Source organism: Sitophilus oryzae, unplaced genomic scaffold (assembly GCF_002938485.1).
Source record: "Sitophilus oryzae breed Bouriz unplaced genomic scaffold, Soryzae_2.0 scaffold_811_pilon_pilon, whole genome shotgun sequence".
NCBI lineage: Eukaryota > Metazoa > Arthropoda > Insecta > Coleoptera > Curculionidae > Sitophilus > Sitophilus oryzae.
The window spans coordinates 3,090,897-3,117,645 of record NW_022147430.1 but is presented as its reverse complement, the minus strand read 5'-3'; the positions used below and the strand labels follow the sequence as shown (position 1 = coordinate 3,117,645).

At 32.3% G+C, this 26,749-nt stretch overlaps 1 protein-coding gene across 1 annotated transcript in view; it reads right to left on the bottom strand.

Annotated features, from left to right (window-relative positions):
• Positions 1-26,393, bottom strand: part of LOC115889159 (heterogeneous nuclear ribonucleoprotein C-like 1) — an 827,286-nt gene extending 800,893 nt beyond the window's left edge. The window contains exon 1 of the mRNA XM_030909100.1: positions 26,152-26,393. The gene's annotated coding sequence lies outside the window, so the exon portion shown is untranslated. The remainder of the gene's footprint in view (positions 1-26,151) is intronic.
• Between the last annotated feature and the right edge of the window lie 356 nt (positions 26,394-26,749).

The following is a 26,749-nucleotide window of genomic DNA, read 5'->3' as shown; positions in this document are numbered from 1 at the left end:
GCAAAGATGATATATTATATTTTTAGATTCGTTATTATTAAGTGTATTTTTAGGGTAGTGTTTTGTGTTGGCCCAGCTCAACTTGTATTTGGTATTTGCTGGCACATTGGTGTTCTTTTGCTTTTGTCCTCCAGAATGTTAAATGGAAGAAAGGACAGTGGCCTGTGTTCTTTGTTTCTTATTGAGTCCTCGGAAGTATTTGGATGTATAGATTTATTGTGTTTACACCTTGGTAGGTTTTAAACACGAGTTTCGTATTTTTAGGGTCCAAGGTACGGACAGTATCCTATGGACAGGTGTCCCATGTACTAGTAGTGCTCCAAGGTACGGACATTATCCTATGTAAGGGTAGTGATTCCTATGGACAGGTATCCTATAGACAGATGTTCCATGTAGGGGCGTATTTCCCATGTACGGATAGTTTATCCTATATTTAGATTGCCTCAGTATGGATGTAGCGTAAGACCCATGCTGCTTTGCTCATATTTTTAAGCTTAGTCGATAGTTACGGCTGTATTGGTTCATGATGTCTTCATTCTGGCCCCTTTGCTTGTATTGGCCAACAGTGAAGCTGAGAGACAGTGCAGAGATACACGTTCCACCTCACGCTGTTACTCCTTGAAACAGGATTGCCTCAAGAACAAACAGCTAACTTTAATTTTAAGTTCTGCTTTTATGTTTTAGATTTTTTACATTTTTAATCTCAAATAATATCGTACAGACTATGTTTAGTGGTTAGATCATTAAGAACTTATTTATGTCGATTTCGTATTTAAAACATGATTTAGATCTTTAGCTCCGTTACGAACATATCTTGTAATAGTATTGCTTTCTGTATATGTTATTGTTGCGTGATTTTGACAGATGGAATAACCGAATATATATTCTAGAATCTACTGCGGTTACTTCCTCTACTGCTTGCAAGATCTCGGATATAATAACGTATAGAATATAACAAATTATTAACGTAATGCTATTTTTTTATATTTTTAATAGCTCTATCTGTATTGTATTTTTCCATAGTATTTAATTGAACACATTTAATATTATTTTTAACATAACTTTCTTTGGCATATAACCACTATAATGATTTGAATTTTATAATGTTATTTACCATCAAAGACCATCATGAATAAATATAGTCATTAGTTTTAAGTAATATACAACTGTGTTTTCTTTCTCTGTTCATGCCTGGCGCCCAATATTTATATTTCTGATTTTTTATTGTTAATTAGTTTTTCTCCATTGAAATACCTTATCCACGACTGCTCTATCGATGAAAAGCTGCCGGTCGCAGTGGTAATGTTTAAAAAAATTGATATAGTTCCCTATTCCGATTTTACTTAGCAATAAATCTAAGAAATTCGAATTTTTATCGATTGCTATCACTAGCGTCAGAACAAACCCAAAATTAAATATACACCCAGATGCAAAAAAAACGCAACGGAAATTTCTTTCAAGTTTAACGTGTTATTTTTTTTTACTTTTAGCTCTGTTTTCATATATTTTTTAGCAAATTGTATATAAACCTATCAACTTTAATTCATAAACAGTTTACTCTTCTACTGCAGGGTTAATTAAAGGGTTGTTTTTTACCCTAACTTTAAAACACCCTGTGCAATAATTTTGTGAGTAACTCTTCATAAAACATGATTTTTCGATCAGAAGCATATCTCCTGAGCATTTTATTTTTTGACTCGTCAACACATGCTAAAATTGTTAAGTTTTTATAGTTGCCTAGAAACTGATAAAAAGGGAGGTATTTTGTTTCTTTTTCTACAGATCTAAACCATACATTTCCAAATTTGATACCGGTAAATCATCAGCTGATCAGCTGCTTAGTAATATTTTTGAATTTTCGCTCTTCATTGTTGTAATTAATGTTTTTTTCCTTTGGATTTGTGAATTTAGATCATTATTGCGACAGGCGAGGAAGTACCTTGTGATAAAAAAAATTGGTCAAGTGCGAGTCGGACTCGCGCACGAAGGGTTCGGTACGATTCATTATCTATACAAATTAGACACTATATTATTATAAACTTTTTTTCCGATTTAGCTGAAATTTTGAATGCGCGTATAAGTAATTTAAAAAAATATGAACAAACACATTACTAAAAATTGTATTAATCAATAAAAAATATGAAAAAGTAAAAATAAATATGTAATAATATGTGAAAATTAAAAAAAAAACGATTAAAAAAAAGTCGCCTTGACTAGGATTCGAACCTGCGTTACTACGGCTCCAACGTCATAGCAGCTAACGCCTTAACCAGCCTTAACCACGCGACCACCGAGGCGAGAACTTGAAAGATTCTATGTAAAATTCTTACTTAAAAGATAATATTTAGTAAAAGTATTTTTTTTTATTTATAAACATTTATTTAATTCTGTTTTTAGTATTTGTTCTTATAGCGGCAACATAGATACATTATCTGTAAAAATGTCAACTGTCTAGCTATAACGGTTCATAAGATAGACCTTTGTGACAGACGGACGGACAGCGAAGTCTTAGTAATAGGGTTCCCGTTTTTACCCTTTGGGTACGAAACACTAAAAAACGTCATTTTCATAAAGGGAGTTAGTATAACTTGTGAAAACATTGTTTATTTAAAATTAAATTGTTTCAGGTACCTACGTATTTTATTACAAGATTTCTCCAGATTTGTTATTACAATAATTTTTGTAAATAATTCTATTTTTATGAATATTTAAGATATTTTTACTCTTAATTTTAAAAAAAATATGTTCTTATAAAACTATTTCGAGGAAGTTTTTTTGGAAGAAACTATTTCAAAGTAGGTTATTTATATTAGCTTTATTAATAAATAACTATCTTATATGCTGGCTTCATCTACGTTACCGTAGATGGAGCTAAAAAGGTTTAGGTAGGGTATATATAAATAAACAAAATACGAGTAGCGGAAAAAAGGGCCAAAAAACCCTACATATATGCTTATTCTCTGCATTAAGTTTATCAGACCGAAGGGAACAGCCATTCGACGACCGGTTTCGGAGATTTTTCTCCATCGTCAGGCCGACTTTGCCGTAACCATCGATCTAACCAACGAAAAGCAGAGAATAGCATTTGAGTACAACACGTACTACTATGGCGAGAGTGCTAGATGCTCTACGTCCTCTCGCGGCAGCTGTGACAATCACAGATCGTACCGCCAAAATTAAAACCAGCGGCCTACTGGGCAAACATGCTTGCTTCATCCACGTTACCGTAGATGGAGCTAAGAAGGCTTAGGTAGGGTATATATAAATATACAAAATAAGAGTAGCGGAAAAAAGGGGCCAAAAAACCCTACATATAAGCTTACTCTCTGCATTTAGTTCATCAGACCGAAGGGAACAGCCATTCGACGACCGGTTTCGGAGATTTTTCTCCATCGTCAGGCCGACTTTGCCGTAACCCTCGATCTGACCAACGAAAATCAGAGTACAAACGTACTACTATGGCGAGAGTGCTAGACGCTCTACGCCATCTCGCGGCAGCTGTGACAATCATAGATCGTACCGCCAAAATTAAAACCAGTGGCCTATTGGGCAAACATGCTTGCTTCATCTACGTTACCGTAGATGGAGCTAAGAAGGCTTAGGTAGAGTATATATAAATAAACAAAATAAGAGTAGCGGAAAAAGGAGCCAAAAAAACCTACATAAATGCTAATTCTCTGCATTAAGTTCATCAGACCGAAGGGAACAGCCATTCGACGACCGGTTTCGGAGATTTTTCTCCATCGTCAGGCCGACTTTGCCGTAACCCTCAATCTGACCAACGAAAAGCAGAGAATAGCATTTGAGTACAAAACGTACTACTATGGCGAGAGTGCTAGACGCTCTACGCAATCTAGCGGCAGCTGTGACAATCACAGATCGTACCGCCAAAATTAGAACCAGCGGCCTACTGGACAAACATGCTTGCTTCATCCACGTTATCGTAGATGGGGCTAAGAAGGCTTAGGTAGGGTATATATAAATAAACAAAATACGAGTAGCGGAAAAAGGGGCCAAAAAACCCTACATATATGCTTATTCTCTGCATTAAGTTCATCAGACCATTCTTAGCATAGTTTGAATTTATTTTTATCTGTATTGTAAAATGAGTGACCGACACTAAAATATTTTAACACTTTTTTAAATAATAATCATCAGCATCATTTAGCTTATACCCGTCCACTGCTGAACAAAAGCCTCCCTCAACTCTAGCCATTTTTTTTATTTTGTGCCACTTGATTCCAGTTTCCAGCCACCCTCTTAATAAATAAATCTATCCATCGACTAGGAGGTCGTCCTCTGCTTCTTTAGGCCTCGTGTCTTGGTCTCCATTCCACAAGTCTCTTTGTCCACCGTCCATCTGTCATCCTAGCCACATGTCCTGCCCAATTCCATTTAAGATGTAAGACAGATATCTTTTTTAAATAATACTTATCTTTTATTCATTTTTTTATTTATACCAGAGTAGTTACGAACTAGTCAGTGACAATCAGGTGTAAGAAAATAAGTTTTATACTGATTTCTGATTGTTTCTGATTATTTTGTATCTACATTTCAACGATTTACATAAAAATAATAAAATAGAGTATATTCAAATTTGCCGCCAGGTTTAGTTCATTCCTGGCACACTAAACGGCGTGACTTTAAATTTGAAACTAAAAAATACATGGGAGTTAGCGTTCTTCTTTAGTATGTTCTATGTGTACTATGGGCCTCTGGTTCTGGACATGGGAACTTAGGACCTACCAGAATGAATACCGGATTTTTTTTTATTATTGAAACAATATTATACTAAGGGCTGGCAAAGATTTTGTCTTGGGTCGAGATTTCCGTATGTCAGAAGAGTACAATGCGCTTATAATGTATTGAACAAAGAGAGAACAGTAAACACGTTGCCAAACGTATAAAATAAACCGAGAAACTGTGCACATTGCTAAAAGACGTGGAAGCAGGGGATATAGCAGATTTGTTGCAGTCGACCAGTCGATCCAATCAGTACCTCTGTCAGTACCGTAAAATGGGGTTACTTGGGACAAATTCACTATAATTTTTTTAGTTATGTGGTAATTTATAAAAGTTTTTGTGACGACAAAGCAACAATTTATGTGTAGAAAATCTCCTTCATATGTATTTAACCTATAAAGCATCATAAATGGCTCCTAATGTAAGAATATTTAGAAAAAAAAACTAACATATTTACTGTCCCAAGTTTCCCCGCATTGGGGTTAAATGGGACTGTAACGGTTTTATACCGAAAATGTATGTTAAACTACTCACGGGTTACTTGGGACAGCAGAAAAAATAAAAAAATACACTAACACACATCATGAGTTGAAATTTTTTTCTCAGATAATTATTTAGAGGAAAGAAAAACTCGATTTAGCGTAAACTTATTAGAAATATTTATTTATTCATTAGAAAATGTAAAAATTCTTCAATAAAGATAATAGGACAAAAAAGGAACTAAAAAAGACATTTTAAAACACAAAAAATAGATCTATTGCATTCTTCTTATTGTAGCCAATCAGTATTTTCTAATCCATTAAATGCATGGCGGCCTCTAGTAATGCTCACGTTCTCTGCTTTTAGCACTCTCACAATTTTATCCTCTGTGATATCATAATCATCAGCTAAATCTGGGAACACAAAATGTTTGTTTTCTTTCGTAGATTTTATCATAAAACTGCCTCTGATAAATTCGTCTTCTTCCTCTTTTTTCAAAACTGTACGTCTTCCATATCTTTCTTAATTCTGATTTTTACATCTTCTCTGTAAAGTTGATTTGGTTAGCTTCCATTTGTCTGCCGCTGTTCTATAGGACATTCCAGATTGCACATCTTCTATGGCACTTTCCATATTTTTTTCTTCAAAGTCATGATATTTTTTAGAGCCTACTTTGCGAATATATTTTCTTGGCATGTAGAGCACTGAAAACAAAATCGATTAAATAATATGGGGTAACTTGGGTCAAGGGCTAACTTGGGAAAATTGTTGACCCAAGTTACCCCAAACCATGACTTTTTTTAAAAAAATATATTTTACAATCTAAAAAATTATCTAAACGCGGGCAATGACATTGGTATTATTTATGAAACATAAAAAACTATCTAAGATACATTTCTTAGATAGACATTACATTGAACTTACCTGTTTACTTTTTGACTGCCTCTTACAGATAAAGTTTTCGACCACTTATTTTTAGTTTGCTTCCCACCACCCACTTATTTTTTTTTATATAAGTAAAATACTATCAGAAGAGTACAATGCGCTTATAATGTATTGAACAAAGAGAGAACAGTAAACACGTTGCCAAACGTATAAAATAAACCGAGAAACTGTGCACATTGCTAAAAGACGTGGAAGCAGGGGATATAGCAGATTTGTTGCAGTCGACCAGTCGATCCAATCAGTACCTCTGTCAGTACTTATAGTTCTAGGGAAAGGTGTATATCATGCTTTCAGCTTCACGATTTAATTACATCTTGTGATACTTTATTTGTTTATATTTTAACGAGTCGTTGTAATTTTCCCTAGAGCTTGAAAAATTTTAAGTGCAAGTTAGAAACACTTGCATTTTTGGTAAAAAGAAGTGGAATTGAGTTGGTGTTCGACAGTGGTAACGCTATTAAAATTCTGAATTCAAAAATCGATATCTCGAAATCTATTGTAGTTTTTCGAAAAACTTTCTTAACATTTCTGCTATATTTTCTTCGCAGACAGTATGTGCAAATCTTTATAAATAAAAAAGTTACACGATTGCTGAAAATTGCTATGCACTAAAAGAAATGGATGGGTTGTTTAAAATTTTTGAATGAAAAAAAAACAACCTTATCGAATTTTTCTTATTTGAATATATTGTAAAAGATCCGATCTTCAGTTATCATCCTGGTTCTTAAGTTATGGCGTGTTAAAAAGTTGAGTTTTTAAATTATCGCGATTACTGACGTTTTCTCTAAATAAAAAAGGACACTCTAACGTTATCCTTATAATTCTATTTCAGATGCTCAGAAACATATCTAATGATCTTATCTAGTTATTTTTTTGAAAAAAAAGTCTCTTAAAAATAAGCGGTTTGCGATGGTGATTTTACTTTACTTGATAGGGAAAACGTACCGACAACGCCGCAACAACACACCGTCGCATTTCTCTCACTCCGACTTAATAAGATACCTATGCGATTTACTTCCACACATGTAAAGACCGACCTAAAAGTAACAGTTGCCAGCACGGTATACAAAAATACACAAAAAATACATAAATATTTCTGGCAGGCTCTAAGTTAACTTAGTAAAAAGTCCCATGTCCAGAACCAGAAAAATACTTGTTTTGTCTATATTTTGCTTGTATATGTACGGTCAAAATAAATCAATGTATATTATGGTTACTGTATCTTTCATGGGCGTCTGGTGTGCAGAACAATTTGGAGACCCACTCAACTCAACATAAAAACCGATCCAAATGTTAAAACCCCAATGCTCTATGTATCAATTTACTTTATTAAAGTTTATGTTGATAACCGAATCGAATTGATGGGTTTAAATATAGTGCCGTCGAGCTGAGACCTACCATTGGCTATAAATTCGGGAAATGCGCGTTTTGTATAATTAGCTATTTATGCCAAAATACTCCCTGGCGATCGCCACCAGTCAACGTATTAACCGACACAATTTGGCTTTCACATTCTCTATTTATTTCTAAGGATTAATATTCACGATTAAACCAAATGCTGATAAGCCCTCTACAAAAGTTAATGAATAATAAAGCGTTAAAACTTTCAGTCAGCAAACTAATAGGTCTGTTCGCTGCTACAAATCAATAAGTTAGAGTTGCGAGTTTGCAGAAGAGTGAATATATTAAAAGATATAGAAACAAAATTTAATCTCTCCTGAGACTTCTGAGACTGACATTATGTTTAACTTTGAACCGTTTTGGTCAAATGTATCACGACAGAATTAAGTATCACTGTACATTATCAAGTGTGAATTAATTTAAACCTTAAAACTACTGAGCATAATACTGGAACAAGACTTTCCTCTGAGACAGATGTAGGTGCAGTTAAACATGAAGTTGTCCACTGAGGTCGCAAGCATTGGTATGACTTAAAAATAGTTGCCATATTGTGAAAATTTCCAGTAGCGTTCACACGGTTTTACATCAAATATTTTTGAAGAAAAAAAAATGACACGCCACTGACTTCTCTTAAAATAAAACTAATTGAAGGGGTGGCTGCAATAACCAGCCAGCTCCATTTTAATAAATTTGTGGGAAATTAAAAAAAAGCTGCTCGGTTCTTGCTGCAGCAAGGCAGCAAGGCAGCAAGGCAGCAAGGCAGCAAGGCAGCTCCAACTAACGTCGCCATTTACGTACAGGGTGTCCCATTTTGGTTGAAATCATACGGTATCTCCTTTATTCGTGAAGATAGAAGAGTGCGGTTTGCACCAACCTGTGCCACTTTTTTGTCAAACGGAAGATGCCATAAACAAAACTTTCATAGCTCTCTTCATTTCTGAGCTACAGGGTCTTTTTGAAAATTTTGCAGTTTGGGACACCCCTTGTATCTCTGTTACTGTTAAAGGTATCGAGACGGTGAAAACTGTTTATTGTAGAACTTTTTACGTAGAATATAGTGGCGTAGTCTGTTATTCTGAGAAAAGAATATTTTTTAAGATATCAACTAACTAAAGTTATGTTTTCTTAAATGGAATACCTTGTATATTTATAAATTATATGATCTAGCTTACTATAAGCTTCTCAAAACTATATATCACTCTATATTTATTTTCACTATTTACTGCAATATTTAAAAAAAAATATATTAAAAGATCATGTTTATTAGTAGGCCATGATTGATAATAAAAGAAACTAAAGAATTATTAAAAGTATGCTGCTATCTGCCTCTTCTTTTATTTTGAGAGCCAATAATATAATAAATTCTTTATATATTAGGAAAACTTAACTCTCTACTGCTTTTAAATCTTAGAAGCTATCGTATCGGAACTTATAAATATTCCTTTAGCTAATTTACATTAAATATACTTTCAACAAGATGGAGCTCTAACAACTTAACTTACAACGAAAATGTTAGAATTTTGTTAAATTATTATTTCTCAAATCAATGAATTGGAACCAATGGACCCATATGATCCCTAATTCCGGAATATGTCCGTTCTCGATTTTTGATTTTGGGGATTTTTGAAATATGAAATATATTGTGGCAACTAATACAATGTCGAACACTTGGAAAACGCTTTAATAATGCAAGCTTTTAGATATTTGCAAACCCATCCCCTTATAAAAAAAAGAAAAATATATTCAGAGATTCAGTGGTTGGCTCAACAGTAAAATATATCAATTCCAAATAACATTTTAATAGGTATATGACTATTTTAGTAAATGCCTTTTTGATATTTTGTTATTTTATAACGGCCTACTAATAAGAAAAGGATATATTTTAAATATTGCAGTAAATAGTTAAAATAAATATAGAGTGATATATATTTTTGAGAAGGTCATAGCAAAGCTGATCATATGATTTATAAATATACAGGGTGCTCCATTTGAAAAAACATAACTTTAGTTCATAGTTTCAAAAATATAGTTTTTGTAGAAAAACAGACTACGCCATTGTATTCTACGTAAAAAGTTTTACAATAATCAGTTTTCATCTTCTCGATATCATCCATAATAACGGAGATACGGGGGCTGTCCCAAATTGCAAAATTTTCGAGAAGACCCTGTAGCTCAGAAACGAAGAGGGCTATGACAATTTTGTTGACAGCATCTTCCGTTTGACAAAACATTGGCACAGGTTTGTGCAAACTGCACCCTTCTATCTTCACGAATAACGGAGATACCGTATGATTTCAACTAAAATGGGACACCCTGCACTATTATATTGAGAGAACTGATTGTTGCAGGAAACGATCGGCCAATTTTTTTAAAGGCTAATTTTTTTTTTTAAAGTCATTAAAAATCTCATTTTCGAAAAAAAGTGGAGCTACCTGGTTATTGCAGCCACCCCACACACTTCAATTGTTAAAATGTTTATACAGGCTGTTACTTAATGACATGATAATATATAAGGGGGTGTCATCGACTTTTGTTAAGATTATTAATCACTTACATCATTATGATGTATCATCAGAATTGTTACGAAAATCATTTTTTTTAGAACATATACGACCATGTAATTTAAAAGGTAAGATCTTCAGAAATATTTTTGTATCACCCCCTAAAATATCAGCATGTCATTAATTAACATCCTCTAAATCTAAATGGTCCAGAACTTGAAAAAAAAATACCTACTAATAAACTCACACAGTATAAAATTTATATTATTACAAATATATTATTTTAGTCAAAATTACAAAAACTACTGTTATACAATTCAATATTTTTTGAACACATTTTTTAATAATGATTCACTAGAATACGTAAATATGCGGCGTGATTTTCATAATGAAAATAAAAATAAATTATCTGAACCATGGATAGAATAAATCACAGCGAGATTAGTCAAGAAACTAAAAATATAGTAGCGTGCGAAAAAATAATTGTCTCTGTCTGTCTACTAATAATAGTTCAGAAGTTTTAGGATAAAATATCTGTTACTCCAGGTCGTTAGAAATGTATTTTTATTATCTAGTTTTTATAATACACAGACAATTTTGAATCTGTCGTTTCTTCTTCAACATTTTTTGTGTATCAAAGAAAGTAAAAAATTGTAGTCAGAAAGTGGCCATGGAAAGTGGTGGTCACGAAGGCTATTAGAATTATGGTATTTCCGGACTTTAAACGTGTCCTGGTTGATCCGGTTGGAATTTAAAAAAAAAAATCGATTTTAATCGTTAGCACGTCACATATCTACTAAACCGACATTGTTTATAGTATCCATATCCATTTCGTCTATTTTTTTTTTCATTTATAGTAGACCCGTGGATGTAAATTGCGAACATATGTTTGTCTTTATTTTGTAGTGATTACGTGTGCTTTATGAATATTAGTCTGTCCAACGATCCATAACAATGACAGTTGTGTCTATCATTTTAATTCACAATTATATTTGTATTATAAATTTTTGAATATCGTGTGTCGAAATCTTCCCTGACACGTTGGACTGACTTTAGCTCAGGCTAATGATATATGCAACAGGCAATTTGCTTTGGTAGGTCTATTTTATTTAAAGATTAGCATATACCGATTTGGTCATTTTAGAAGTGTGGTCTAAATTTTAACGTGTAAGACAGTGATGCTTAATGGCAGCTTAATGGAAAATCAAATGTATTAAAGCTTCTATGCGGTATTGCCGGATCAAATCATCAATCATCAATTGCATCAAAATTTCAAACTGCACATGTATGCGTTTATGGAAAATGTTGCATCTAGGGTTGGACCCTTATTTTTCACAATTAGTTACTCATTTTGCTACAGATGTAATACCATAGTAGAAGAAAAAGGGTAATTGGGCATTCTCCCAAATATTTTCTGTTAGTTTTTACAATCTGTCGAATATCGGCAGATTGCAGAGCGTTTCAGTTGAATTCCGTCCGTCGACCTGCGACGACGCGGTTCGAGCGTTGCGTCCCAGCATAGAGACGGATTGACTAAAAATGAATGTCTTCTGCCTTACTGTGTGCTGCTATTGGTTGTAGTAATAATTCAAAAAATTGTCTCCTTTGAGTTTTTTTAGAGTCATTTGTGATCATGCTTGTGTTCAGTTAATTTTCTCATGACTGATTACTACTTAATAATTTGCTATTATTTTCATTTAAACCACAATTTTTTATCGATTTTACTTTTGACAGCCATTCCTTGTTTGCTGTTTAACGAACTGCACCATCATTGAATAAAAATTTGCTAGTACCGAAAGTACCGAAAAAAAACTGGAAATCCCGGTTTCTTAGAGGCATGGTACCGAAATTGCCGGTTCCGAAAACACTATAATGTACCATAACCGTGAATCGCCCTATACAGGGTGAGTCTTAAATAAGTGTAAATATTTTTAGGGGTAGTATATTTTGGCCCCAGAAATATGAGGATTTTTCTGCGCAATTTTTCTTTTCGAAAAGAAGTCTGGACATTTTTTAGCAAATAAAGTAAAAACATAAAATAAAAACAAATAATTTCGTGATAATATGGTAACTAGGGTTAGGGGGACTCGGTAACTTCCTGCGGGACTCGGTAACAATAACTAAAAAATTATTCTTTTATTACGTGAGAAAGTAGTGATGCTATTTCTCATTGTTCTTGCTTCTTTTCTCTTTTGAAATCTCTGTAATGTTTATTAGCAATTATTATTGAAGTTTAAATAAGTTAAGTTAAATAAGTAAGTTATTTTATTCTTTAGTACAATGTGTTGGTTCAATGTATTAGTTATCCAGTAAAAATCACCTAACCAATATATTACTACAAAACAAACACATTAATGTTAAAAATAAACTTGTTTTAAATTAAAAAAAGTTGTAGAAAATCTTTGAAATAAATAATAAAATATGTCATTATATATTTTTCCGCATTTCTTCCCATCAGAAGATTTTCAGACACTGAAGAATAATTGTTACTTACACGAAATGTGAAAATATTCTGTTTTCAAGCAAATTTTTACTCGATGATCAATTTATTTTATTTTATTTTATTGTGAACTCATATTTTCCTAAATACATCTCTGTGAAACTATGGCGAGCGCCTCGACTATACTTTGCCTAGTTATAGAACACGACTATACAGCTACGTCAGTGGTCACGGGAGGCGAGAACAAGGTCATATAAAGTGGCAGAAGGTAAGGGGTAAACAAGGGGTAAAGCTACTAGTTTCCTTATACTACGGTAATACGTTATATTTAGCTTAGATATATTATCTTCATTTCAGTAGTATACATGAAATGTTTTAAGATAGTTAATTTCTTTTCTACGCAAATTTTCATACAAACGTAAAAAAACGGCAACACTACATACCGCTTTTGATTTTGTGTTTCTGCTGTCAACCGGTCATTTATATTATTCTCTGTCTTACATGTTAAAATCCAGACCACACTTCTAAAATGACCAAATGGGTATACTGTAAAATTATTAAAATTGCTTCAATTTCAGATAGGTAACTGAAATAACATAAAATATTTATTTCTTTTTTTCTTTGCTTTGACGACATTTCAGCATGTCAAGAATAATTTCGCGGTAGAACAAGGTGACAAATTTCTTTCTTTTTTCTGCTTTTTACAATATTTCGTACATATTCCTGAGCTCCCATTTAGATTATTGTATTATTTATTCCTTATATCAACGTCACTATACACATCCTGAAAGGCACATACAGCTTGACAGCCACGAAAATCTTGCTCTATCGGATACCCTAGAGAAGTCACAGTTTATTTATTCAAACTTTAAAATAGCGTCTCTCTGAGAAAATCAAAAATGAACACCGTTTTGGCCTTGCGCGTAACGTCTGACTTTATTGCTGTGACAGATATATATTACGAGGTTTATAAAAGTATCTTAATCCACCGAGAAAAATGTGTTTTATTCTCAGTTTTATTCTATTAAAAAATAGGAATTTTAGTTATAAGTTACATATAGGTATTTATATGATCGGGGAAGTTTGGTTTGGCTTGCAACTCATTGAAAGCAGGAATTATAAAATACGATCCTGCTTGGGCTGCTACAATCTTGCTTTATCCTGCTTCAAATCCCAACCCAGCCACACCAACCAATTTCGACCTATAGTTACTTTTATTTTGGTTGCTAGCTTCCCAGTTGGCAACACCTTAGAAGCAGGATCGCCAAAACTGGTTCCTGCTTGCGCTGCTATACCCCTGTTGCATCCTACTCTAAATTTCATCCCAACAACACTTGCTGTTTTTAAGATACAGCAAGTTTAAGTCTGATTGGTGACGTCACACATAGCAACACAATAAAAGCAGGATGGCTGAAACAAGTTCCTGCTTTGGCTGCTATAATCCTGCCCTATCAAACTCGATACTAGCTACCCTTGTCGTTTTCAAAATAGAACGAATCGATACCTGGTAATCAGTCGCACATTAAGATTAAGAATGACTTCTTTTAACTTGATAAGTTTCAGCTTAGGCTGCTATTTTTTTTGCTTTATTTGCCTAAAATATGTATAAGTTTCCAGGCCATACAGACCATATTTTCTTATTTTTAGAGCATTTAAATATAAGCTTGTTTTTAAAAATGTTTTTAAAAGCTTTTATTTAATTTGCAATGTATTTATGTATTTCAAAAACGGCAAGAGTGGCTGGTATAGGGTTTGAAGCAGGATAAGGCAGGATTATAGCAGCCAAAGCAGGAAATTGTTTCAGCCATCCTGCTTTTATTGTGTTGCTATGTGTGACGTAACCAATCAGACTTAAACTTGCTGTATCTTAGAAACAGCAAGTGTTGCTGGGATGAAATTTAGAGCAGGATGCAATAGGGGTATAGCAGCGCAAGCAGGAACCAGTTTCCTGCTTCTCATGTGTTGCCAACTGGGAAGTTAGCAACCAAAATAAAAGTAACTAGGTATAGCTCGAAATTGGTAGGTGTGGCTGGGTTGGGATTTGAAGCAGGATAAAGCAGGATTGTAGCAGCCCAAGCAGGATCGTATTTTATAATTCCTGCTTTCAATGAGTTGCTAACTTCCCCGATCTGTATTTATAATATCTTTATATTTCATTTTGAGTGTTTTCAAGGTAGTATCATGGGTTTAGGGTTTTCATACAAGTTTTGAAACAAAGTGAGCTCTGAAATCCAAACAAAATCCGGACTTACGTAAAGTTTGTCTAATGAGGAGAAAATACTGTATGGTAACATATACGGCATTAAAGTATGGTTTCCATACAAGTTTCCGGACTTTGTGGATAAATAGCTTATGCATTTATTATTTATATTTGATATCAATTAACCTTTCAGTTACGTAATCGAGGGCGCGATTTTTAAATTCATTGTTGTCAACCATGGACATATTTGGTGCCGGGCTGACTAACTGGAATTTAAATTTCGTGCTGGGGATTCGGGTGGTAGGTCTGCTGTAAAGAATATCAAGCTGCCAAATTGATTTACTTATTTCATGATATTGTCATTCGTTTTGACACCTTAGTTTTGTATTAAGAGTTTTCGGTTTAAATGAATTGTGATGTGATACTTTAAGCCTAATTTTTTTTACTAGCAGACCTTGCAGTCGAACATTGTTCTTTTTAGAACCTCTTTTAGTGCGAAGTGTACAAGATAACTTAATAGCCGTTGCAAGAAACTCATCGCAACGTTATTATAATATTTTGAACAGGAAAGCGGTAGTAATGGTCTTTTATGTCCCTTAAGTGCTGTTAAGAAGGTGAGTTTTGTTGATGTAAATAATAACTGTTTATATATCTATAATTAATCTATTTCTGTTTCCTAAAATATTTTGATTAAAACAAAATATGTAAAAGTGGAAAACATTGTGCCGGTCAAGCTTAATCACGTGACTATAATTTTATTTGATATGAACTATATGTAAAGTTTGTCTAAAGGTCTGATTTCCTAGCGACGGGACGCGACGTCTGGCGTCCGCGGCATTGATGTATAGAGTGTCCCATTTTGGTTGAAATCATACGGTATCTCCGTTATTAGTAAAGATGGAAGGGTGCGGTTTGCACAAACCTGTCGTACTTTTTTGTCAAACGAAAGATGCTGTAAACAAAGTTTTCATAGCCCTCTTCGTTTCTGAGCTACAGGGTCTTTTCGAAAATTTTGCCATTTGGGACAGCCACAGTATTATTGTGGAAGATATCGAGAAGGTGAAAACTGATTCTTGTACAACCTTTTACGTAGAATACAGTGGCGTAGTCTGTTTTTCTACGAAAAAAATATTTTTGAAAATATGAACCAAATGGAACTCGCTGTATATGAGCTTCTCAAAAATATATATCACTATATTTATTTTCACTATTTACTGCAATATCTAAAATACATAATTTTCTTATTAGTAGGCCGTGATAAATAACAAAAAAAATCAAAATGGTATTTTTTAAAAGTCATACACATATTAAAATTTTATTTCGGATTGATATATTTTACTATTTAACTGTTACCTGAATATATTTTTCTTTCTTTTTATAACGGGATGGGTTCGCAAATATCTAAAAGCTTGCATTATTAGCTTTTTTCCAGGTGTTCAACAATGTTGCCGATACACGATATATTACATATTATTCCAAACCAAACCAAACCAAACCAAACTCACATCTGCGGACGCACCGAAAACGAGCAAATTAGCCATCTGGCTAATTTGTTCTGGCTTTGTTAATATTGGCACTTTCTAACAATATCGAGTTTAGTAGATACATCTGACTTTGTAACAATTAACATAAACAAATTTGTTCTTGAGGTTAGATTTCCCGGATGTGTTGTTCAAATTGTAGCCGGACGTCTCTTAAAAATCCGGACGTATGACTTATGGTAACCCAGTATTTCGAAAAAGCTTTATATCAGGTTGTAACATCTCTAGATGCTCCATTATAAATATATTCAAACATTCGTAGGACACATTTAAAAAAATTAAGAATAGAGTGTCTCTAACTTTCGCTTATAACATTTTGTTTTTCTTAGTATAATAGATAGATATAATTTTAAATTCAAAAAGGGGTTAAAATGTAAAAACAGAATATATTAAACTTTAGAATACACATATGAAAATTTTAAGATGTCGGATTTCGCGTCGGTCATTGTAGATTTATTGAAATAAATAGTTTGCTCAGTATATATTTTCTTGAACCTCTCACTCTGCGTCTAAATGTATTAATATTCCTAAACAAACAATTAGATCAAAACAGTTTTCAAACTAATTCATTAATTAACCTTATTTCATGTTAGTGCTGTGTTAATAAAAATTCTCAGAGTCGAATTTTGAAGTTACGTTTTGTATACAGAGAGGTGAGAAAAGAAATAGTTTAATTGCCTGAGTTGGTTTTCGTCATTTTTCAGTCAGTTATTTGCCTCACATAAACACCGTAGATTTCTGATAACATAAATTCAGTAGTTCGTAAAAACAGCTTGCATTTCGAGGTTTCTTATTTATTTTTCAAAGTTTGTGAAGTGAAGGAGTTTACAAAACCGACTAAAAAGCACTTCCATTAATTTACCTGGATACAAATCATTTTATGTAAATTATTTTGTAAATAAACAATTGCCACTTTACAGAATCTCTTTAGTTTGAGAAACCTAAAAAGAAATACCGGGTAATTTTGAACAGTTGCTCACTCTTATAACTTTTTTATTTTTTCAGACAAAAAAAAATAGATTTGGTATGTTAGTAAATGGCATAAGTCAGGATTGATTCACGCATTCATCTATTTTCGGCCACTTCCAGTTTCACCGAAAATGACTACTACTTTTGTTTTTGAACTCTTTGGTACCTTCGGAATTTTTTTCACTTCATTTGATACAAAATGATATTCTCAGTAGAATGATATACATATTATATCTCAACATGGTAGAGATTTGCGTCCTTATGTTACAGATGAAATGGTGTTCGCAAGTTTAGGACCAGGAATTAACCAACCTTTTAATTAACCAACCTTTTTTTTAAATTGTGTATTTTCGTCTTTATCAAGGCTGCAATGTAGTTGATTGTACCCATACTATTGGGATAATATATTTGATTACTTCTGACAAAAGAACCTTTTAGCTGAAAATATGTATGGCTTTGTATTTTTCATATATTTAATTGTTTGTGTTTTATTAATAATTCTGTAAATAATTAATAAATAATTATTTACAGTTTTATCTCTTTTTTTGTTGCTGTTTTACTTATATTGGTGGTATTTTCTAAAGTGTATTATATTATTTCTGTGAATATTGAGTAGGTATATAAAAAGGAAAAAAAAAGAAATAAGAATTCTGAGCTGAACAATAATTTGTATGTTCCAAGTAGGGTTTTTCTCTGTATTGCAGCCTTGATGAAGCAAAATAAAAACACTTGATGAAGACGAAAATACACGTCGAATACTCAATTATCTCAAAAACTGCGACTTTAACTGACTTTGATGTTATTACAAATTTTGTTGCAAATATTATTCCGAATCTTAAATTGAAAACGGCGTTTCGCTAGCTACTGTAATTTTGGAGTTACGATTTTTTTTAATTTTTAACCCCCTCCCATATCCCATTACCAACATCCCACCCCCACCAAAAACTAATGGCCAGATTTTCGGGTGCCACAGTATTTTTGTGACAAATTTGGTTAAAATCGGTTTAGCGGTTTTTGAGTTATCGTATTACAGACGGACAGACAGACAGACACCATGAAAATATTTTGTATTTAGGTTATTTATGACACAAATAGCTCATTTTGAGTGAGAATTAAAAAACTTTTTTTGCCGATCTTAATAAATAGTCTACCATACCTCTAAAATACAAGAACTGTTCTGAAATCAAAACTATATTAGATATTTACTTTAGATGGTCTGTTCTTGCGTTGCTATAAATATGGTAAACGTAAATCATACAGAATATTCAATATTTTATGCCAAACTTTCAAAAATATAAAATAATTTTTCTTCTTTTTTAAAATGAAACGCCCTGTTTATTATTTTTTTATTTGATGTAGAATTAAAAAATGAACATTTTTTGTATTTAAAGCATTTCAAAATTTTTGATAGTTTTCCGGATACCGCAGTATTATTTCATATGGCGCTTTCAATGAAAAATACGAGAGAAAAATCATTGGGTGGCTTTGATAAAAATTACTGTGGAAAATGCCATATGAAATACAAAACCGGGAATATCTGCGAAACCGTTAAAAATTTTGAAATACTCTAAATGCAAAAAATGTTCATTTTTTAATTCTCCATCTATTGAAAAAATAATATACAGGGTGTTCCATTTAAAAAAACAATGAGAAATTATTTTATATTTTAGAAAGTTTGGCGTAGAATTTTGAACATCCTGTATGATTTACGATTTCGATATTTATAGCAAAGTAAGTACAGACCATCTAAAGTAAATATATAATATAGTTTTAATTTCAGGACAGTTCTTGTATTATTAATAATTTTTTTAAGAAAGGCAAATATATAATTTTTATTTATTTATTAATATCTCTGAAATTATCGAAATATATTTACTCATGTCTTAGGATTATGTAAAGTGATCTGAAAGGAAGCCAAAAATGCAATAATATATAGAGTGTTCCATTTAAAAAAAATCATCCCGGTCCACTCACACTTTTTTGAGCAACCCTAAAGAAGTTAAAATATTTTCCTGAAATACATCCTAGTACATACTTTAGGTTTGCACTTAAGCAAAATTGGCAAGTTTTTTTATTTTAGAGCTACAGATGCCCGACGCACTATTGCCGGACCCTGTAGAGGCTGTCATGTAATCTTCATTTCATATAAATTAGAAATCTGTACTCTAATGTCTTTTGCACCATTTGGAAATGCGGAAGAAACTAAACTTTTTGTAGTTCTATAAAATGGCTAGTGAGCAGCACTGAATGTCTAGGGTCCGATCCGTAAATGTGTGCTATATTATTATATACTGTTTTAAGTATAAAGGTAAAACTTAATTCCTCATTTTTTATTTCTAATTTATATGACACAATAAAGAAACTTATTTGCTCCATAGCCTTTATGGACTATAAAATACTTATAACCTTTTGTAAATATTAAAATTTTAAAAGGCTTTCCTCTCTGACTTACGACATAAAAGTAATGAATGATATAGCTTTTATGATACATCACAGAATGGTATCGCTTTTATGGTACATCATTCTTTAAAACATGTTTTATTTTAACATTTTAACAGCAAAATATATGACACAATTTTATTTTAATATTACTGTTCTATTTTAGGTTTCGTTTGGAGATGTCTGAACGACATGAAAAACATTTATTTATTTATTATTAATTTTATGTACAGAATTTGGAAGAAATGACATTAAAATATTTTTTCTGACTAATGTATACTTAGCTTACTTCATTACTAATATCGATAAAACATTAGTGTTTTTTTATTGAGTTTACGATATTGACAAAAAAAGAGAATTAATACTTTATACTAATATACTAAGTAACAATATATAGAGTGAGGTACATCTAACGAAAAAGCTCCAATATACCGGGTGCATCTCAAAAGTGGCTCACCCCTATAACTTTTTATTTTTCAGTTAAAAAACGAGATTTGGTATGTTAGTATATGACATAAATTAGAATGATTGACGTATTCAATTGTTTTGGTCACTTCCTGTTTCACTGGAAATGACTACAATTTTTAATTTTTAAATGGCACACAGAGATATATTTTACTCTATAGGATAGAAAATAACACTCTGAATAGAATGACATATCATATGTCAACTTATGGCATTTTCGCATATTATGGTTTATTTGGAATTATATCTTGCGGTTCATCACGAAAATTTGAAACGAAATACCAAGTATGTGGTATCAAATTATTCGTAAAAAATGCTTTTTCCAAATATGCTAATGAGCCACCTTCGTTCCATTTGAAAAAAATTGAGATATGATTAAAAAATACGATTAAAGCATTTTCTAACTGGCCAGGACAAGATACTAAAAACATTTGGCAATCAAATCTATTTTTCCAATGCTCCTTGATTAAGAATTAGTCTTTATAACATAGCCATGGCACTCTAGATTGAATTTTAAAATACGATTTTTTATTAAGCGAGAATGTCAAAAGTTGACATATGGTAGGTCAATCTATTCAGAATGTAAGTTTCTATCGAATAAAGTAAAAACATACCATGGATGCCATTTAAAAATCAAAAGTTGTAGTAATTTCCGGTGAAACAGGAAGTGACCAAAAACAATTGAATACGTCATTCAATCCTAATTTATGTAATATAATAACATAACAAATCTCGTTTTTTTATCTGATAAAAATAAAAAAGTTATAGGGGTGACACACTTTTGAGACGCACCCGGTATAAGATAATCAATAAAATTTGCCGTACACGTAATCAAAATATTTGAGAAATGCAAGACGCAATGTTGCCACTGCTACTTTTTTACTTTGACTTATGTCAAATAAAATTCGTTATTTTATTATCGATTTTTTACCTCTATTTTACACACGATACATGATACACGATACCAAACCAAACCTTTTACCCATTTTTTATACCCCTATGTCTATGATCATCACAATAACAACTTCTAATTGAATAAAGCAATTTCTCTAAATATAAGCTGTAAAATGTAATTAGTAAATATTAGACTGGACTTTTTTGGAAATAGATTAATAATCTGGAAAATAGATTAATAAAAACTATACTTGTACATTATGTCAATCCTTATGTCATTAATGCTGTTATTTTGCTTTAGTTTTGTCCTAAATATTTTTGAGCTATGTTTGTAACCCAGAGATAAGGGGGGGGCAAATAGACGCAACTAAAATTTTGTCGCCTACCCAGTCACACGGGTCACGAACCGCCACTGATATGAAGAGGGTCGAAAAATGCAACACTTTAAAATTCGCCTTGTATTTCAGGAACTAAGAAGAGTCGGTGTGTACTATACTAGGTGTGTGAAAAAGAAATGCAGCTATGAAAAAGAAATGCAGCTGTTGAAAATGTATCATAAAAATATATAAAAATTTGACGTAAGCCTTTTATAAAAAACTTTAAGACTTAATTTTTTTTTCATGACTTTAATCTTTTATAAAAAAATTTAAATCTTTTAATGACTTAAGTCTTTTCTAAAAGACTTAAATCTTTTCTGGTTCGGAATAAAGATTTAAATCACAAAGCATTTTGAAAAATACTTAAATATTAAGTCTTAAGTCATCTTTCAAAAAATGACTTAAAATCAAATGACTTAAGTCATTAAAATTATTTAAATCAGAAAACTTAACTTTTCTGTGAGCTTGCAGCTCTGCCTGAAAGTTTTTTTGATTTTACCAAACATTTACATGCAATAATTTTGGACATAGTTAGGTTAGGTTAGTTGGGTAATTTGTATTGTAATAATATTATACTGTAGTTTTTGAAAAATAACTATCGATAGTTATTGATAGAATTATAATCCTAATAAATACTAAAAAAAGTTTAGCAAATGGTAGCAGTGCATTCCTGTATTTAAAGTAGGAAGTAGGTACTATAATACAAAAATATTTTTTATACACCTTCTCGTAATACTGTGAAAAAAAAAATATAAATAAAAATTTAATACATTTATAAACTATCTTTATATATTTTTCGTTCAAGAAATAGCAATATATGTCTTAATATATACTAACACCAATTTATTTTCGTTTTGTACTTTTTTCTAAAGACAAATGTAAAAATAAACCCTGGCATATTTTAAAGGTAGGTAGGCTAGCTGTCAGGATTTTTCCACGTAACCTTTGAATATATTTTAAGAAAATGCAAAGTATGTCGCAATATAAAAATATATACGGCACCGGAATATGATTGCTAAATTATATCAAGTTTTTATACACAGAATTTATTTGGCTTTTACATGCGAGGCGGCAAATTTTTTACTATGTTTTTCAGGAAGTATATTTTGTTATTTTACGTTATGGGGGGGGGGGGTTCTAAATTAAAATTAGGCTTTTTTTGATATACAGAGATGTAGTTATTCTACAAATAATAAAACTGCCTAAGTGTTTGTAGTAAATAGTGATTTTATAATTGAAGTATAAAATTATATTTAGACAGCATCGAAAATGTGGAAATAAAATATCTTTCTGGAATGATATTGTCTTTAATTTTGAAAATTTACGCAACGTTTTTGTCACTGATCTTTTATTGAAAGCCGTATTGCTGTCGTATATACATTTTTCCCATATTGAGACATACATTGCATTTCCTTAAGATATATTCACAGGTTCATTAGCGTAACTAGCAATTCATCCTGGGGGGGCCTGGTGTTGAGCCCAGGAGGGGCCTAGGGCTTTTGTTTTTTAAAAAATGAAGAATAATTTAAAAAACACATTTTTTGAATAAAACGTTTTACATGAATTTCTCTGTCAATAAACTTCATAGACTTGGGTATCAAACCGAGTTCCCGTAGATTACTTAAATACCTACAAATTTTCTAAAAAAATAAAAATTAACACATTTTTTGAATACAACAAAATAATATTAACTAAACAAAACTAGAAAACGTCATTTTTACTACAGCACAAGCAAATAAAAATTAATACGTAGCCAAGGGTCATAATTCCAGATTTCTCGGGGTGCCCAGCAGTTCCTGGGGGGGGGGGGCGGCACCCCCGGGCACCCCTGTATTTACGCCAATGCACAGGTTACACATGTGTTAATTTAGATTATATCACTAGGGTGGTCGTTAAAAATTATTTTTTTTTCTAGCGCACAAAAAATCCTTACTTAATACAAGCCGACGGCCATGTGAAATTGCCACTTCATATCACACTTTAATTGGCCGTCGCCGTCGGCACATGTTCTTTTTGCTTAAAACCAAAAAAAAATTCCCTTAGTTTTTCGTCAAAAGGGAGATTTTTTTTGGGGTGCCGAAAAAAGTTTAATTTTTAACGACCACCCTATTAGATCACACTTGGGTAATAATGGTAATGCACTGTGGTAATAATTATGTTAGTGTTGGTATATATTATGAATCTGAAAATTTTGATTTTATTTTATACAAGATATCTGGAGTCTAGAGCAATTGAAAAAGCCTGATGCTCTTGAAAACTCTTCCACTCTATTGTCAATAAGTGGCACCCCGTAAATACTTTTTCGTGCCAGTACTTGGTACGGAAAATTGTTTACACAGTCCCACCAAAATACCAGTTAAAGGCGATGAAATCTAAACATTTTTGATTTTAAATGCTCTTACCAGTGGTCCGCAAAATGTGCCAATCTAGTCACAGCTTCAAAACTTGCGTATGAAATGCATTTTTTTTCGTTGCTTGGTTAGTAACTTTTATTTCTCCAAAAAATCCTTTATGGTATTTCGCCACTGCACTGCAAAAAAATCTACAAAATAAAATAGTTATTTTTTGTAAACACTTCTGCGTTAAACCTAAACGGACACTGTTTGTCAGAAGTTATGTTTACGGTTATACAAATTTGCCTAACAAAGAAAAAAATGCTTAACGTTTCGGAATGTTTATCTCTTTCCGTCGTCGCGTCGGAAGCAAAAAAAATACAAAGAATAGAGGAAAAAACTATTTAAAGTACCTATTTAAATTCAACTATTCAATTTTAAAAATAATAATAATAATTTTTAACAGAACGTCAACGGTTTCTTGTTGACGTATCTGTTTTAAAAAAGTAAAGTGTTCTCGAATAGTTGAATTTAAATATTTTAAATAGTTTTTTTCTTTATTCTTTTTTTTTTGATTCCGACGCGACGACGGAAAGAGATAAACTTTCCGAAACGTTAAGCATTTTTTTCTTTGTTAGGCAAATTTGTATAACTGTAAACATAACTTCTGACAAGCAGTGTCCGTTTAGGTTTAAGGCAGAAGTGTTTACAAAAAATAACTATTTTATTTTGTAGATATTTTTGCAGTGCAGTGGCGAAATACCCATAAAGGATTTTTTGTAAAGATAAATCCGCCACATAGGCATAGACATTTTTCAGTAATTTTTATGTGTCATCATTCATCAGCATAATTTTTTAATATCAATAACAATACAAGGTGAGTTTTTTTAAAATTTAATCTATCTATGTTGCCATAATATCGAGATATTATGTATTTTAACTAGAAATTAAAAAGAATTCCAACATTTTTTCCCAAAAAGAAAAATTTAAAAAAAAATTTCGAAAAAAATGTCGTAGACGTGTTTCTGGGGTCGAAGTTTTTTGAAATAAAATAACTCGGTTATTTTGGACTTGATTAGATGAAAAACGATAAAGAGAAAATATGTTTCTTTTTTCGAGATCTACCAGCTCTGATAATATTTGCCCTTTTTTAAGACTTACTCTTTATAACGTGCTCAATTCTACTTAACATTATTGCCTCGATATTGATAGATATGAAAATTATACTATCTTGTAGTATATAGTTTATGGTTAAATTGTAGATGGAGTATTGACTTGAACTTGAACTACAAGAAATTATGCATGAGCTTGACAGCTAGAGTGGACAAATTGACTCACTCTGCCCCATCATGGTTACATTGCAAATTTTAATTTACATTTTTTGTATGTTGATATTAATAATGATCCTAGATATAGGGTTTCCAGTCAGTCCGAATCTAGATTTACCCGGACATGTCAGGGTTTTTAAGGTGTCCGGGTGTGTTCAAATAATTTAAAAAAAATATCAGGGAGATCTAACCGTAAAAACAGTTTAAAACAACTTAACTTTATCGTACAAAATAACTTTGTTCGACAGCACCCATAGATATGGAAAAAATAGATATTTGGTCATTTTCTTAATTTTCGGTGCACTGGTGAATGTGAGTTCTTTTATCCTTATTTTGTTATGACTGTGCGGTATGATTGTAATTCTGCCCTATAATCCAATACAGTGCCTGTCATTTTAATTCACAAATAAATGATATTTTCTATATGTCATTTTTTGAATATCACCTGACGAAATCATCCCTGACTCATTGGACAGACTTTAGCTTATGCTCATTGCATATGCAACGGGTAAATTGGTCTAAAATTATCGCTGTATAACATGCAATATTTAATTGTAACAATCAAATTACGCATTTAATAATACCGTAACAAAAATATGTAGTAACTAAGAAAAAGTTTCCTCTTCTATTAGCTTCTATAGGCATAATTCAATTCCGATGTCATTTGTAACGTATGCAGTATAAATCTTAGTACTGCTTACAAGGGCAAAAAGTGTACTTGACACTTTTTTAACAGCCTGTAATTTCCCCGTTAATGTAATGTTGTGTAAGTCTGTTCGTCTGTCCGTTGATCCAGGGAAGAATATCGTGAGACGACATCATATCAATGACGGAAAATACAATTTACATGTGAATTAAAATGATAGACACCAATTCTGATTGTTAGGTATTCCTCTCGTTAAACAAACCTTACATACCTAAATAATTCATAATTTATTTTTCGACGATTCACTTGTCCAAAAGTTCCAAAAGCTTGTATGGAAACCCTAAGTTCAAGACCACCAAGAAATTTACTTCAAATAATTATAAACACTATTTTGTACTTTATTTGAAGAAAATAATATTTTATGGATTATTTAACGTCTCAAAACTTACCTTTTTCAGAAGCAATCCTTGACCTCCCTCAAACAAGAACTGTTTACCAAAATATTACACCAAATCACTGATCAAAATATACTGCAAAAATTGTCCCTTTTCAGTCAAAACTAACCAAGAATTTTGCATTAAATAAATTAACCGTTATTTCTTTAAAGTCTCTTCCTTTTATTTACCGACGGCTGTCCCGAATTCCGCGTGTCTCTCGATACGGTAGGCGTCGCGGCGCGTGGCGTCCCTTTTCCCGGACGCGGTGCGGCAAACTGAAGAAAAACCGACGGCGGACGTCGCTCTCGCGGCGTAAACACTGGCGCATCGCGACGCCCGCTTCGGGAAAATCCGGGACACTTCGGGATTGTACGGAGAGACAGGTGAAAAAGGGGGTTGCATGCAGGTGAGACGAGCCGGTGCAGTGTCTTTGGGTGGAGGGGTGTCTTCTACGGATACTGTGACACGCTAATATTCTTGACTCTATCAATTAATTGAATACTAAAAATTAGTAAGGTGACCAGTCAGCCGTTATTATGGCGGACAGTCCGTTACTTAGTCGCGATGTCCTTTCCCAAGTTTTCCCCAAAGAGTTTTTTTCTTCCAGTCC